This window comes from Mus caroli, chromosome 10, assembly GCF_900094665.2.
Source record: "Mus caroli chromosome 10, CAROLI_EIJ_v1.1, whole genome shotgun sequence".
Lineage (NCBI taxonomy): Eukaryota > Metazoa > Chordata > Mammalia > Rodentia > Muridae > Mus > Mus caroli.
Genome location: NC_034579.1, coordinates 75,753,090 through 75,760,889, shown reverse-complemented (window position 1 = coordinate 75,760,889; position 7,800 = coordinate 75,753,090).

Genomic DNA, 7,800 nt, shown 5'->3' with positions numbered 1-7,800 from the left:
TGACTGCTTTCTTTTATATTGTAAGGAGCCACTGAAAAGCCCAGAAGGGATGCTCAGAAATTCAGGTTATATGATCAGCATGATCCTTTCAGAAGCTCCTAGGAAAGATATCCCAAGTCTTCTCTATTGGATTTTGGAAGGGGATTTAAAATTCAGTTATTTCCTGCAACTCTTTCCCCAGATCAACCAGGTTCCTTCAAACATTAATATCAGGGATGACAGTTAATTTATGGGGAAGAGATGTTCTTCAAAGTCTAGGCATTTATCTCTTTATTTACCACTGGTGAACAGTTGATGCTCTCACAAGATTGAATTCCAGGAAATAGTTTTCAACAAATGGTGCTGGACTAACTGGGTGTGTGCATGTGGAAGAATGCAAATAAACAAAAAATCAAGTCCAAATGGATCAAGGACCTCAACATAAAAGGGGTTGCCTAAATCTCATAGAAGAGAAAATGGGAAATACCCTTGAACATATTGAGACAATTTCATGGTCAGAACACCAATGGCTCAAGCTCTAAGATTAACAATTAATAAATGAGACCTCATGAAACTACAAAGCATCTGTAAGACAAAGGATACTGTCAACTGGACAAAACAGCAGCCCACAGATTGGGAAAGATCTTCACCAACCCTACATCTTACAGAAGAAGAATATCCAAAATGTATAAAGAATACAAGCAGGTAAACACCAACAACCCAAATAACCCAATTAAAAAATGGGGCACAGAGCTAAACAGAATTCTCAACAGAGAAATCTCGAATGGCCAAGAAGCACTTAAAAAAAATGATCAAAGTCCTTAGTCATCAGGGAAATGCAAATCAAAACTCCGAGATTCCCTCTTACACCCATCAGAATGGGAAAGATCAAAAACCCAAGAAATAGCACATGCTGATGAGGATATGGAGCAAGGGTATGCTCCTTCATTGCTAGTGGGAATGCAAATTTGTACAACCACTTTGGAATCAATTTGGCGGTTTTGCAGAAAACTGAGACTAGTTCTACCTCAAGATCCATTTATTCCACTACTGGGCATATAATCAAAAGATGCTCTACCATCCCACAAAGACACTTGCTGTCTAGCAGCTTGTTCCTAGCAACTTTATCCATAATAGCCAGAAACATGCTCAGGCAAGACATATGCCAAGACAAGACCTACGGAGGACACATGATGTTTAAAGGGAGTATAAAAAGACTCAACAGACAGTGATAGAGGCTGAGCTTGGCTTGCTTACATAGCTAAACACTTGAGGTCTGGTGTCTTCACTGGTCTTTGCTTTGGTGAGCTTCACTTCACTGAGAGAAAGAGACACAGCTGAAAACCTTTCCCAATATTCGTGTTGGCTCTGATCCCTCCTGTTGACAGCTAAAGCCTGGCTGCTCTGCTATGACTAACCTGACTCTACCAAACTAGACTGCTGTTATATCCATAAAGTGTTTGTGAGTAAACTGAGCTGTTGATGCTGACCCGTGAACTAAATTGCCAATTTCCAGACAACACAGAAGAGAGATGCTCCAAAGAACCATTTCTTAACAGGTCCACTTCCTCCATATCCTTTCTTTTCTACTACCTCTGGTGGGTGATGGCCTAAAAGAGAGGTTAAAGCATTTAAGAACCATCACTTAAAATAAGCTTTAAAAAAATAAAGTTACCAACAGGTGTGTGGGTGTATTTCTGAATCTTAAATTCAATTCCATTAATTAATGTGTCTGTTTCTGTAACAATACTATGCAGTTTTTATAATTATTGCTCCAAAGTACAGCTTGAGGTCAGAACTTTGGGTCCTCCCAAAGTTTCTTATTGTTCAGGATTGATTTGACTATCCTGAAGTTTTTTCCATATGAACTTGAGAATTACTCATTCAAACTCTACAAAAATTGTGTTGGAATTGTGATGGGGATTGCATTGAATCTATAAACTGCTTTTGGTAAGATGGCCATTTTCACTGTTAATCCTATCTATGGGAGATGTTTCCATCTTCGGAGGTCTTCAATTTCTTTCTTCAGGGACTTGAAGTTCTTGTCATATAGATCTTTGATTTGCTTGGTTAAAGTTACACCAAGATATTTTGCATTATTCATGGCTATTGTAAAGGGTGTTGTTTCCCTAATTTCTTTCTTGACCCATTTATCACTTGTATAAAGGAAAGCAACTGATTTCTTTGAGTTAATTTTGTATCCAGCCACTTTACTGAAGGTGTTTATAAACTATATAGAATTTTTGGGGTCACTTATGTATACTATCATCCAATCGTACGATACCTAGACTTCTTCCTTTACAATTTATATCCCCTTGATCTCCTTTAGTTGGTTATTGCTCCAACTACTATGTTGAATAAATAAGGAGGGAGTGGACAGCCATGTCTTGTCCCTGATTTTAGTAGAAATGGTTTAAGCTTCTCTCCATTTACTTTGATGTTGGCTATTGGATTGCTCTCTGTTACTTTGATTATATTTAAGTATGTACCTTGTATCCCTGATCTCTCTAAAACCTTTAAGATGAAGGGGTGTTTGATTTTATCAAAGGCTTTTCAGCATCTAATGCAGTAATCATGTGATTTTTTTTCTTTCAAGTTATACGGTTGATTACATTGATGGATTTTCCTGTATTGAACCATCCTGCATTCCTGAAATGAAGCCTACTTGATCTTGGTGGATGATATCTTTGATGTGTTTCTGGATTTGGTTTGCTAGTATTTTTGCATCAATGTTCATAAGAGAAATTGGTCTGAAGTTCTCTTTCTTTGTTGAGTCTTTGTGTGGTTTAGGTATCAGGGTGACTATGGTCTCATAGAATGAGTTTGGCAGTGTTTCTTCGGTTTGTATTTTGTGGAATAGTTTGAGGAGCATTGGTATTAGCTATTCTTTGGAAGTCTGGTAGAATTCTGAACTAAAAATATCTGGCCCAGGACTTTTTTTGGTTGGGAGACTTCAAATGTCTATTTCTTTAGGTGTGATAGGGCTGTTTAAATAGTTTAACTGATACGATTTAACTTTGGTAAGTGAACTCTGTCTAGAAATCATCCATTTCATTGAGATTTTCCAATTTTGTGGAGTACAGGCTTTTGAAGTAAGACCTAATGATTCTTTGAGTTTCCTCAGTGTCTGTTGTTATGTCTCCCTTTTCATTGCTGATTTTATTTGGATACTGACTGTCTCTGTGTCTCTTGATTAGTTTTGCTAAGGGTTTGTCTATCTTTTTGATTTTCTCAAAGACTGAACTCTACGTTTCCTTGATTCCTTGTGTTGTTTTGTTTTTGATTTATTTCAGCCATGATTTTAATTGTTTCCCGCTTTTTACTCCACTCTGGTGTGCTTACTTCTTTTTTTTTCTAGAGCTTTTAGGTGTAGTTTTAAATTATTGGTATGAGAACTTACAAATTTCTTTATGGAGGCACTTAGTGCTTTGGAATTTCCTCATAGCACAGCTTTCTTTGGGTATTTTGTGCCTTAATTTTTGTTGAATTCTAGAACATCTTAAATTCTTTCTTTACTTCTTCCCTGACTGAAATATCATAGAGTAGAGAGTTATTCAATTTCCATGAGTGCATAGGCTTTCTGATTTCTGTTGTTGGTCTGATAAGATACAAGGTGTTACTTCAAATTTGCTGTATCTGTTGAGGCTTGCATTGTGACTAATTATATGGTCAATTTTGGAGGTTCTGTGAGGTGATGAAAAGGTATATTCTTATGTGTTTGGGTGACATATTCTATAGATGTCTGTTAGGTACATTTGATTCATAATGTCTGTTAATTTCATTATTTATCTGTTTTAGTCTTTGTCTAGATGACCTATTATTAATGAGAGTGTTGTTTTTGAAGTCTCCCACTATTTATGTGTGAGATTCGATGTGGGATTTAAGCTATAGCAATGTTTTGTTTACAAATGTAGGTGCCCTTGTGTTTGAGGCATAGATGTTAGAAATTGAGATATCATCTTAGTAGACTTTTCTGTTGACTTTCCTGTTTTCTGTATGAAGTGTTCTTCACTGTCTCTTTGTTAATTGTGGTTGAAAGTCTATTTCATTAGATATTAGAGTGGTTATTCCCACTTGGTTCTTGGGTCTGTTTGCTGGGAGAACTTTTTTCCAGCCCTTTACTCTGATTTAATATCTGTCTTTACTCCTGGGGTGTGTTTCTTGTGTGCAACAAAATGTTGGATCCTGTTTTTGCATCCATTCTGTTCACCTGTGTCTTTATTTGGGGAATTGAGTCCATTGATGTTGAGAGATATTAATGACCAGTGATTATTATTTCCTATTATTTTGATGTTGGTAGTGTTTGTGTGTGTGTGTGTACACATTCCTTGTATTTGCTGGTATGGAATTATGTATTGCTTGTGTTTGCTTGGATATAATTATCCTCCTTGAGTTAGATGTTTGAATTTGCCTTTGTCTTGAAATATCTTGTTTTCTCCATCTATGGTAATTGAGACTTTTGCTGGGTATAGTAATTTAGGCTGGCAATTGTGGATCTTTTTTTTTTTAAGAGGTTACAAGATATCTGACCAGGATCTTCTAGCTTTTAAATTCTCTGTTGAGAAGCCAGGATAGAAATGCCTTTGCATGTTACCTGGCCTTTCCCTCCATGTCTCTTTTAATATTCTTTCCTTGTTCTGTAGGTTTTGTGTTTTATTGTATAGTGTCCATTTTTCTTTTCTGGTCCAGTCTAATTGGTGTTCTTTTTTTTTAATTTTTTAAAGATTTATTTATTTATTATATGTAAGTACACTGTAGCTGTCTTCAGACACACCAGAAGAGGGGGTCAGATCTCATTACGGGTGGTTGTGAGCCACCATGTGGTTGCTGGGATTTGAACTCAGGACCTTCAGAAGAGCAGTCAGTGCTCTTAACCGCTGAGCCATCTCTCCAGCCCCTAATTGGTGTTCTATAAGCTTCTTGTATGGACAACCTTTTCTTTATGTATATTTTTTATTAATTTATTTTTTTACACTCCATATTTTATTCCACCCCCATCCACCCTCTGTTGTTCCACATCCCATACCCCCTCCTCACCTACCTGTTTCCACATTGATGTCCCCCACTCCCCACCCCACCTGACCTCTAAACTCCCTGGAGTCTCTTGAGGGTTAGGTGCATCATATCTAAATGAACACAGACCCAGCAGTCCTCTACTGTATGTGAGTTGGGGGCCTCTTATCAGCTGGTGTATGCTGCCTGGTTGGTGGTCCAATGTTTGAGAGATCTCAGGGGTCCATATTAATTGAGACTGCTGGTCCTCCTACAGGATCGCCCTTCTCCTCAGCTTCTTTCAGCCTTCCCTAATTCAACAAGAGGGGTCAGCTGCTTCTGTCCATTGGTTGGGTGCAAATAACTGCATCTGATTTTTTCAGCTGCTTGTTGGATCTTTCAGAGGGCAGTCATGATAGGTCCCTTTTTGTGAGCACTCCATAGCCTCATTAATAGTGTCAGGCCTAAGGACCTTCCCTTGAGCTGGATTCCACTTTGGGCCTGTCCCTAGACCATCTTTTCCTCAGGCTCCTCTCCATTTTCATCCCTGTAATTCTTTTAGACAGGAAAAATTATGGGTCAGAGTTGTGACTGTGGGATGGCAAGCCCATCCCTCATTTGATGTCCTGTCTTCCTGCTGGAGGTGGCCTCTATAAGTTCCCTCTTCCTACTGTCAGGCATTTCATCTAAGGTCCCTCCCTTTGAGTCCTGAGAGTCTTTCACCTCTGAGGTCTCTGGTGCATTCTGGAGTGTCCCTCCAACCTCCTGTCTCCCAAGGTTGCCTATTTCCATTCTTTCTGCTGGACCTCAGGGCTTCAGTCCTTTTCTCTTACCCGATACCAGCTCAGGTTCCCCTCTTTTAGCCTCTTCTCCCCAAATCCACTTTCCCTCCCAGGCCCCTCCCTCCCTCCCTACTTGTGATAGCTTTCTTCTCTCTTCCAAGTGAGACTGTGGTGTTCTCACTTGGACACTTCAGCTTGTTGACTTTTCTGAGTTCTGTGGACTGTATCTTGGGTATTCTGGTTTTTGTTTGTTTGTTTGTTTGTTTGTTTGTTTGCTAGTATTTACTTACTAGTGAGTACATACCATGCATGTTCTTTTGGGTCTGAGTTATCTCACTCAGGATATTTTCTAGTTCCATCCATTTGCCTGAAAAACTCAGGATGTCCTCATTCTTAACAGCCAAGTAGTATTCCATTGTGTAAATAAACCACATTTTCTGTATCCATCCTTCTGTCTTGGGACATCTGGGTTGTTTCTAGCTTCTGGCTATCACAAATAAGGCTGCTATGAACATAGTGGAACACATAACCCTGTAGCATGGTGGGGCATCTTTTGAGTATATTCCCAAGAGTGGTATAGCTGGTCTTTGGGTAGATCTATTTTCAATTTTCTGAGGAACCTCCAGATTGATTTCCAGAATGGTTGTACCAGTTTGCAATCCCACCAGCAATGGAGGAGTGTTCCTCTTTCTCCACATCCTCTCCAACATGTGTTGTTACCTGAGTATTTGATCTTAGCTATTCTGATTGGTATAATGTGGAATCTCACTCAGGGTCATTTTGATTTGCATTTCTCTGATCACTAAGGATGTTGAACATCTCTTTAGGTGCTTCTCAGCCATTTGAGATTCCTTAGTTGTGAATTCTCGGTTTAGTTCTATATTCCATTTTTTGATTGGGTTGTTTGGCTTTTTGGTGATTAACTTCTTGAGTTCTTTATATATTTTGGATATTAGCCCTCTATTGGATGTCAGGTTAGTGAAGTTTTTTTTTTTTTTTTTTTCCCCAATCTGTAGATTGCCAATTTGTTTTATTGACTATGTCCTTTGCCTTACAGCTTTCTTTTCTGGTCCAGTCTAATTGGTATTCTATAAGCTTTTTGTATGTTTATAGGCATCTTTCTTTAGGTTGGGAAAGTTTTTTTCTATGGTTTTTTTTCTTTTCTGAGAATTACTTACTAGGCCTTGAAGCTGAGACTCTTCACCTTTTATTCCTATTATTCTTAGGTCTTTTCATGGTATCCAAGATTTCCTGGATTGTTGTGTGTCAGTAATTTTTTAGATTTAACATTTTGACTAATTTATCCGTTTCCTGTATTGTATCTTCTACACCTGACATTCTCTCTTCTATCTCCTGTATTCTGTTGGTGATACTTGCATGTTGGTACTGTTCTCTTCCCTAAGTTTTCCATATCCAGGATTTCCTCAGTTTGTTTTATTTCCCCTTTCAGGTCTTGCAGTTTATTTCCTTCACCTGTTTAATTGTATTTTCTTGTATGATTTTAAGGGAACTGTTTCCTCTTTAAAGACCTCTGATTGTGTATTTCTGTATTACTTTAAGGGATTTATTCATTTCCTCTGTAAAGGCCTCTATCATCTTTATAAGATTAGATTTCAGATCATTTTTCTTGTGTTTCAGTTATGTTAGGATATCCAGGGCTTGCTGTAGTGGGGTAGCTGTGCTTTGGAGCTGTCATATTTCCCCAGCTTGTGTTGTGTTCTTTAAAGAAACTTTATCATCTGAATGGTTTTGGTACCTGGATGTTCTTGTTGTAGTAAGTTTTGGGAAGGGGGAGAACCAAGCTGTATTGGTGTGGAAGGCCTCTGATAGTTATCTTGGGCTGTATGGTTCCAGACCTGCAGGTCTCTATGATTCAGAAGCCTCAGGTCCGATGATGGTAGGTGGAGACATGGCAGGAGAATGGAAGTCTCCCTGGAATAGCAGACTGCTTAGGGCAGCTTGGCTTGGCCCAGAGGGCTCAGAGAGCAGGGAAGATGGGTGGGCAAAGGGAAGCTTACCTAGGTGTCTCAAGTCTAATGAAGGTTGG